This window comes from Balaenoptera ricei, chromosome 9 (assembly GCF_028023285.1).
Source record: "Balaenoptera ricei isolate mBalRic1 chromosome 9, mBalRic1.hap2, whole genome shotgun sequence".
In the NCBI taxonomy this organism is placed as follows: Eukaryota; Metazoa; Chordata; class Mammalia; order Artiodactyla; family Balaenopteridae; genus Balaenoptera; species Balaenoptera ricei.
The window spans coordinates 28,286,825-28,296,768 of record NC_082647.1 but is presented as its reverse complement, the minus strand read 5'-3'; positions in this window follow the sequence as shown (position 1 = coordinate 28,296,768).

The following is a 9,944-nucleotide window of genomic DNA, read 5'->3' as shown; positions in this document are numbered from 1 at the left end:
CAGACAGAACTCCGTTCAGCACTGCCTCTGTTTTCATCACTCTTCCCAGGCACTGGCCCTGCTGCCTTAGAACGTTTCAACACTCAAGGTGCAGAGCCTCTGGTGATCTGAGGTAACATGGAGGAGAACAACACTCCCGCTCTCCTGTTATATTCAATTAGAGGGGGGGGAAAATAAAGCCACAAACATACTCCAGAGCCTCAGAGATGTTTACTTTGTGTCTCTCCCTAGGACATAGCACAAGTCCATGAGGTTGGGTGGAGTTAAGGCAATTGAATGATAAACACCACCCTCAGAGACACTCCTCTCTTGCAGTGTCTAAAGCTGTGATTCCTATGGATTAACAGCATCACCATCTCCTGGAGAATAGTTAGAAATGCAAATTCTTGAGCCCTACCCACACCTACTGAATCCGAGATTCTGGGAGTGAGACCCAACAATCTGAATTTTAACCAGGTTTCTAGGTGATTTTGATGCTTGATTCAGTTTGAAAATCGTTGATTGAAACACGTCATATCTGGTTCCTTCTAGCCTGGGGAGGACTCAGGTCCTTGTACATACAGGCTACCCTGTGGCCACTCCTCAGGAAGCTCCAGTTTAAATAGATGTATCAGTCTCCAATGGAAGGCCAAACTTTGGCCCAAGCTGAGACTTTCTCAACATATAAAAGAAGTGAGATCTTTGGTTTTGTTTTTAATAAATGATGTCCTACTATGAAAATTTCTTTGTTCTAGTTTTGGGGCAGAATAAAATTTTCAGATGTTGAAAAGAGGGATTTTGGAATAAATCTTTACTAAAAATATGTGGTGATGGGGAGTGAGAGGTTGGCTATGGAAGAGCTGTGCGAAATCTTCGCTTGGTTACCTTCTGTATGTTTCTCAACTACAAGGTCACTAACTCATCAGCCAGTGCTGGGTGCACACAGTGGTGCCCACTCTGTGCATCCAAGGGATGACTTGGATACCTCTGTACCACCAAAGCATTTGCATAGGAAAAAAACAGAACAGGGAAAGTGCAAACAGCAGGATAGAAAGATGATGAAGAAAAAAGTAAGAATTGAAGAGAAAGAGGACAAGCATTCTCAAACCTCCTGGTCTTTGTCCCATCTCAGAATTTGGAGTTGTTCATGGGCTGCCTAAACCCTCTTTGTAGAGGCAAGAAAGGCTCTTCAGGGACTATGTCCCTGGAGTTTGAAAACAATCATTTCTCAAGGATAAACCACATGTGACTATCCTGCTAGTCTAGGTCCAGCCACCTTTCCCCAAACCTTCATACCCATAAATACATACATTTTTAAAAGATAAGTAACAGCATGTTTTTGTATGGTACAAATGATCTAGTAGAGGAGGGGAAACTGATGATACAGGAGAGAGAGAGAGGGAGGAAACTAACTTCCGGGAGCGTTGTCTTTAGTAAGCAAGAGGTGATAGGACTCAGTCAGGTAGAGGAGTTGGCCTTTGCTGCATGCAAGGATTTTTTTCCCCTAGTAGCAGGAGGAAAAGAAGCATACACGTGGTGATAACATATAGAAGTTCCTTTCTTACGCGTGTTTTTTTAGTGAGGTGGGAAACAAGGTTCCATGAGTTGAGAATGAGGAAACGATGGGAATATTGGAATTTAAAGACGGGTGAGTTTGCGCAGTAGATATTTAGGAGACAAAGATGTCTCGGGGTTGTGCTTCGCAGAACTCTAGAGGGCAGTATTTGCATAGACTAGTCAGCAAGGAGCTGTGTCGGCTATGGCTATGAAAATGTGCTGCTCAGATTGCCTGCTGCTGGGAATGTAACTGGTGAGCCAAGCTTCTGGATCCACAAGCACATTTGCAATAAGAGCCATGCTTCCCATGGGCTGGGCTCACCTAGTGACTGAGCATGGCAGAGGTAGAAGGAGGAATAATGCTGATTCATTCCTGTGAGATGGGGGACTCGTCAACTGTGACTTTGACTCAAGGACACTCTTCATTCAGGCCAGGACTTTCTTAAAACTGCACTGCAGTTCAGGAATCTTCCTACCTGACCCTCTTGCTTCCCTCCACCACCTCGTAGAGGTCAAGTCTCATCTCAGTCTGGATTCTATCTTTGTCTTCTCCAGCTTCATCCTCTTTTTTTTTCACAGACCTTTCTCCAATAAATCTCTTCCATATCTAGTACTATTTTGGTGTCTGCTTTTTGGAAGTCTGAACAAACATAAGTGATACCAGGAGTGGTCTGAGAAACAGGTGATCAGGTGGGGTTTGGACTGACAAACTCATATCCCAGCAGGCAAAGAGGACCTCAATACGAGGGTTGTTTAGGGCGCAGATTGTCCCTGGCACAGTATGGTAGCCTGGTTGCTAAAGATTTCACTAGTGGTGAAATAGTCAGAGCAAGACAAATACGGTATAACAAATGTGAAATCTAAAAAAGCCAAATTCATAGAAATAAGGATAAAATGGTGGTTGCCAGGGATTGAGGGGTGAGGAAAATGGGGTTATGTTGGTCATAGGAGATAAAATTCCAGCTATAGGATGGATAAGTTCTGGGAATCTAACATACTTGAAAGTTGTTAAGAGAGTAGATCTTAAATGTTATCACCACAGAAAGAATGGTAATTATGTGAGGGGATGGAGGTGTTAACTAACCTTATTGTGGTAATCATCTTGCAGTATATACATGTATCAAATCATCATGTTGTACACCTTAAACTTAAGTATATGTTTATAATATCTCAGTAAGGCTGGAAAAAATAACAGACTAGACTCTGCAGATGAAAAGATCAGTGAACTTGAAGAAATAACAATAGAATGTATATGAAACCAAACTCAGAGAGAAAAAAAGCTAAGCCAGGGAGAGGGAGAGGGCGAGAGAGATAGAGAGAGAGAGAGGAAGAGAGAGAGAGAACACTGCTATAGAACAGCTTCAAGTAGCCTAATATATATGCAACTGGAGTCCCTGAAGGAGATGAGATGGGGAGAAGGGAAGGAACAGAGAAACATTTGAAGATATGTTTCAAAAAAATAAGGTAGTCTCTGTAGAAAAATAGAAAAATAAAGCATAATACATCCAAACAATGAAATATTATTCACTGCTAAAAATAAATGAGCTATAAAGTCATGAAATAAATCGAGGAACCTTCAATGAATATTACTAAGTGAAAGAAATTAATTTGAAAAACCTACATAGTCTATAATTCCAATTGTATGATATTCTGAAAAAGGCAGAATTATGGAAGATCAGTGGTTATCAGGAGTTGGGGGAGTATGGAGGATTTTTAGGACAATGAAACTATTCCGTATGATACTGTAATGGTAGATACATGTCATTGTACATTTGGCAAAACCCAGGGAATATACATCACCAGAAGTCAACCTTGATGTAACCTATGGACTTTGGGTGGTGGCAATAACGTGTCAATGTAGATTCACCGATTGTAACAAATGTATTACTCTGGAGCAGGATGTTGATGGGGTTGGGGGGGGGAAGCTGTGTGTGGGGGGATGGGGGGGAGTGACAGGAGGTATGTGGGAACTCTTTGTGCTCTCTGTTCAATTTTGCTGTGAAACCTAAAAGTCCTCTAAAAGAAAAATCTATTTAAAAAAAGAATGGTCGGAAAAGTTTCCAAATTCATGAAAATTATAAACTTACGGATCCAAGAATCTCGATAAACTCCAAACACAAGAAACATGAAGAAAATTATGCCAAAGCATATAATAACAAAATTACTTGAAACCAACGCTAATGAGAAAATCTTATAAGTAGCCAGAGAACAAAGATGCATTAGATACAGAAGAAAAATAAGTATGATAGAAGACTTCTTGTAGGAAACAATGAAAGCCAGAAGGTAGTGGGGCAAAATTTTAGTACACTGAAAGAAAAATTTTAAACTTTCAACCTTAAATTCTATAACCACAAAAATATCTTTCAGAAATTCAGGTAGGATAAATACTTTTTCAGGCATATGAAAGCTGAAAGATTTCATCTTTAGCTGACTGACCAGATCCAGTGCTGGCAACGACATGGAGAAATTGGAGCTCGTCTGTATTATTGGTGGAAATGTGAAATGCTGGGACACTTGGAAAACAGTTCGGTGGTTTCTTTAAAAGTTAAACATACACCTACCATATGATATGGCTATTTCATTCCTAGGTATTTATTTACCCAAGAGAAAGAAAACATATGTTTGCACAACAACAAAAAGCCCCAACATTTTGGGTAACCCTAAGTATCTGAAATTTTTTCTTATTTTTGTTATGGTAGTATCCTTGCTCATTTTAGACCTTCATAATTGAAAGTTTAAAAAAATGGAAAGTTAAAAGCTCTAACATGCAACTTATCTAGAGAATACTCATTTGTTGACATACCACAAATTACTGTTTTATGAAATGAGATTTACTTGTAACAAATGAACTTTCTTTTTTTGTTTTTATTTTTGTTTTGGGGCATGTAATTCCTTGGTCTTGTTTTAACCATGTGGGGAATGAGCTTAAGAGATAGAAGGCTTTTATGTTTTTCCTGGGATCCTCTAGATATTTAAAAATTCTTTTTACTGTTAAGAAGAAATCATGCTTAAGAGGCCACATAAGTTTTTTAACTTGCTCACCTCAAGAAAAAGTATTTTGTTTGTCTCTTCCCTCCCCTTCCTGGGACATTCTCATTTGATGGATTTAGGAATTTATCTTGTGTGTATATTGTGTATATTTTACACAGTATTGCTATACAATACAATTTCTGTATATTATGATGTTTTGACATCTTGAAAAACTTTTCTGGTTGGGGAGAGACTGGCCCTACCAGAGCTAGCCAATTCTTACAGTTAGCAAAGGGCCCAGCCAGGAGCATGCTAGTGATATGCAAACTAGCCTTTCAACCTCTATCTGGTTAGTAAAAGAAAGACTTATACAATGTCTAATAAAATTTTGAGGGCAAAATTTCCCAACTGTAATTTACAATCTTTGGTTTGCTTGTAAATCCTATAATATTTCTATTAACAAAGAGAAAACGAAGCAAGTAGAACATAAGTCAGTGGAGAATGTATCCAATAAATAACATATTCTGACGATTAGTCTGTCGCTTACATTTTCACTTATTTGTATTCTCTCTCATTTTCACATATATGTATATTTTCAACTTAGTCTCTTAGATCTTCCTTTAATCTCCTTCCAGAGAAAGATAGTGGGCACAGAAAGACTCACATGAATTCAAATATTATCATGTATATGTAAGATAGTCACATTATGTTAAAACATACAGCATGCCAGTTTCAATATCCCTTCCCAGTTTTTCACGATGTAATTTATTATTTTGGATATGATGCATCAGCTTATTTCTTTCCTTTGAATCTAGGTAAACACGAGAAAGTGCCTTTCTGGACATATGAGGAATAAAAATGTGTGACATAGGTCAACTAGCTGGTCATTTAGTAATTTATAAACAAAAAATTATTCTCATGGTAGCATACAAAGGGTTTATTCTCATGGTAGCATACACAGGGTTTCTGAGGAATCAAAATCCAGATCAGAGTCTTCAGGCTTTTGCTTGACCCAACAATTCTCCCTTATAATACTCTGCAATTGGAGTAAAGGTGAGAAAAAAGGAAACAACAGAGAGAGTGAACATGAAGGCTGAGATTTTTTTTTTTTTTATATTTAAAATTTTGCTTTGCCTCAGAAAATGGGGAAATATAAAACTGGAAAAAAAATAAAGATATTTATGGTAGTAATATAGTATCTGAGATAAAGAAAAGTTGATAACACCTTTTACACAGCAACAAATGTTTTGAGAATCATTTAACTTTGCTTCATTAAGTATGAGAATTTAGTTGATCCAGTAAAAAAAGTTATCCATAATGATTGGATTTTTCTTGGGAATCAATAAACAAATTAGAAGTGAGCCCCTGCTACAGATGGAACACCCTTGGATGGAAGATGATGGTGAACGGGCCCGGCATGGTGCAGATTCTTACTCCTGAGGTTGAGGCAGGAGAAAAAAAAGATCATAAGAAACCCTGAGTCCTACTCGAAGACCTGTGCATCATCCTTGTTTCAATAAAAATTTAAGCGCCAGTTCCAAGTTTTGGTTATTACCCATCCGCTGTTGCTATGAAAATGTTGCTGAACTTCACCATTAATCAAACCCCATGGCAAGAGGAGCAATTAGCCTTATAGCCATTGCTCCCCCCACCCCCCTATCTCCCAGCCTGAGGGAGGATGCCCTGGGTGAGAGAGGAACCTCTCACAAGTGACAGGTACCGGGAGATACGGTACTGGTGCCTCTCCCTCCTACTTTGCTCTTTGGAGCAAAATGAATTGGCCTTTGCTTCAAGAGTCTGGGTTTGATGACTGTTCAGTTTAACTGGACTGCGATAAACGATCCTCAACCCCCTCCTCATTCCTCTAGCCAATCCAGCCATCTGGAAGAATTAATGGCATTTCTTACGTTCCAGTTTATCATCTTTGAACCTCCTAGATCCAACAGCCATAGAGAAGCAACAAGCCTGCTCCTCCTACAGTCACCTCCATGGCTCCAAATGACAATGCCAGCTTTTCAGTTGCTCATGATGAAAATATTGGAGTCGCTGCTGACTCCTTTCTTTCATATCCCAAATCCCATCCATTAACAAATACAGGTTTTCAAAACCTATCACTTCTTATTACCTCTGCTACTAATATCCTGGAGTGAGCTGCCATCGTTCCTGACCTCGAGAATATTGCAGTAGCCTTTCTACCATCTGTCGGACTCCACTGTTGCCATCCACTATTTATTCTCAACACAGTGTCCAGAGATACACTACCAAATGTAAAATAGACAGCTAGTGGGGAGCAGCTGCATAGCACAGGGAGATCAGCACAGGGAGATCAGTGCTTTGTGACCACTTAGAGGGGTGGGATAGGGAGGGTGGGAGGGAGGGAGACGCAAGAGGGAGGGGATGTGGGGATATATGTATACGTATAGCTGATTCACTATGTTATAAAGCAGAAACTAACACACCATTGTAAAGCAATTATCCTCCAATAAAGATGTTAAAAAAAAATAAACATAAAAGTGTAAGCCCTACCGTGTTACTCCTCCGCATGAAATCCTCCAATAGCTTCTCATATTATAATGGTCTACCAGACCGTACAAGATCTTCCTTTCTCCAACCCCATCATTTCTCTGACTATGCAGGCTCCAACTGCAGAGTCTCTTGGGGTCTTTTCATTATCATTCCCAGTCTCACTTAACTTCTTCTCCCAGATATCTAGTTTATTGTCTCAACCCCTTCTGGTCTTTGCTCAAATACACCTTCACAAGGAGACTTTCTTTTATCCTTTATTTAAGATTGCATTTTCTCCTTCCCTAGCCCTATGTCACTGGTCTTATCCTCTCCTCCTCCCTTTTTTCTCATGGCATTTCTTCCCAACTGATATACCATGTACTAAATTATTTGTTTAGAATCTGCTCTCTGCACCAGAATGTAAGCGTCATGATTGCAAAAACTTTGTTTTGAGCACTGCTGTATCCCCAGTGCCCACAACAGTGGCGGGACCAAAATAAGCCCAGTGAATATTTTCTTGAAAGATTTTTTGAATTTTGCTAATGCTACTCTAAACTTTTCTAAAGCTATTCCTAACTTCTTGAGAATATTTTGCTCATTATAACAAAGAGGACCAGATGAAGGAATGTGGATTGGAAGTACATCTCATGTTGGTATTGAAACCATAGGGGTCTCTTCATGGAGAAATCTAGCATCTGCATTTACACAGCTAAAAGTTGCCACTGGTGGCAGTTTGGCCTTGTGTCTGGAGAATGTACTATTTCATTAATTATTTCATGGAGCAATAGTCCAAGATTTTATTTCACCAAAGGGATAAATTTGTAAACAGTATCAGAAGTCAAGTGGAGAGGTGGTGAGGAAAATAAAAGGAGTACTTGAGAAAAATGTCAGTTGGGTACAGTAGCTCTGTGATTATGAAATATGATAATAAACAATATGCTGTTGCTTTGAATATCCTCAAAGATTAGATATGTACAGGATGTTCTTTTCCTTTTCTGTTGTCATGTGCTAAAATAGCACATTTTTTAAAATTACCTTGGAATGCAATGACCTGACTAGAGAATGTTTATCAGAGGAAAAGTCTACTTATCTCTCACCTCCCCGACATACCTCAGTCTTTTCCTCCAGATACCCTGCCCCAGTTGGGGTTGGTTTTCAGTACCCTTTATTTTCATCCATTTCACTTGCTCCTTTTTCCCTGGTGACTTCTTCATCAGCCCTTCAGTATTGCTCTTGCCACTATCCTGACTTGCCCATCTGTAGTAATGTTCTTTGACGATTTTTCTGTGCCTAAGCTCCCATGTCTAGGTCTTGGGTCACTTCATGGCTCAACACCAACATTTTCCCTCCTTCCTATTTAATTTCCCCTCCTACTCTCGATTCCTCAACTGACAATAGCGCTTAACCAAGTCTTGGTAAAGGAGATTTTTCATTGATCCTATGTCTCTATCCTTCAGGGAAATGGATTTTTCTCTCCTTGCTGGGACTCTGCTCCTCACATTACCCCTTCATCTCATCCTGTCCCACTTCCTTTGGAGTTATTTTCACATTTTGTCCTCTCCCTTACCAATACTATCTTTCTGTCTCCTCAGGCTTTTTATACCCTCAAACATTCTCAATATTCCCAGGTGACAAAATCAAAACAAACAAAATCTAAACAATCAGAATCAAAATTGTGCAAAATCCTGCTAATCCTCATAGCCTTTTTTCAACCCCTAATGTTTTAGAGCAAAACTCCAGGGTGTAGACTTGCCCAATTTCTGTTTTCTATTTCTGTTCACACTTTATGATCTATTTCTTTCTGCACCATTTGCCTGAAACCACTCACAAGTATATCATCCATTACTTTGTATTACTCTGCCCCTAATTATTTAGTGTCTCCTTCTTTCTGCAAGGGACTGTATTAGGCAGTATGGAGGCTGGATTAGACAGTGAACACACTAACTCACCCCAGATTGCTTCTAAGCAGAAAGTTTAGGTTATTTACTGAATGTTGGTTAGAAAATGAGCAGGAAAAGGTAATTGGATGTAAAAAGCAGAAGGTAAGGGAAATAAGAATTGTAAATAGAAGTAGCAAAAGAGACAAATGATAACTAACAGTAAGTGAAGAATGCCATAGTGTAATGAGAACAGAATTCCCTGGTCAGATTGACTGGGTTAAAGTCTTGGCTTCCCCACTTAATAGTTCTGTGACTTTGGCCAAATTACATACCTCCTTAAATTTGTTTTCTATAAAATGGGAAGACAGTTATAGCCACATCAAAAGGTTGGCTTGAGGGTTTAAAAAAAGCCCATGTGAAGAATTTAGTTCATTGCCTAGTACTTAGTAAATGCTCAGTAAATATCAATTATCTTTACTGTCAATGGTCTACTAAGGATACCGTGACACTGTGAGAGACGAGAAGGGGAAAAAGTTTTAAATTTAATTTTTCAAATATTCTTTTGTTTTAAGGAATTTGCAATCGTTTGTGTGTGTGTGGTGCTACAGAGCTTATGTTAATATGATTTATGTCAGTAGTGCCTACTGTCCACTGTATTCTTTATGTTTTTAACGCTGTATTATTTGGAATTTGTGGTAAAGACTGCTAGTTGCTCTCAGTATCCATTTCCCTCTTCCTCTGTAGTAACAGAATCTTGATTTTTAGCTGGTTACCTTGTAGTCCAGAGGTCCCCAACCTCTGGGCTGCGGACCAGTACCGGTCCTCAGCCTGTTAGGAACCAGGACGCACAGCAGGAGGTGAGTGGCGGGCGAGCAAGCGAAGCTTCATCTGCTGCTCCCCATTGCTGCTCATCGCTCGCATTACCGCCTGAATCATCCGCCACCTCACCCCCATCCGTGGAAAAATTGTCTTCTACCAAACTGGTCCCTGGTGCCAAAAAGGTTGGGGACCACTGTTTCTATTTGAAAGACTACATTTCCCAGACTCCTTTGC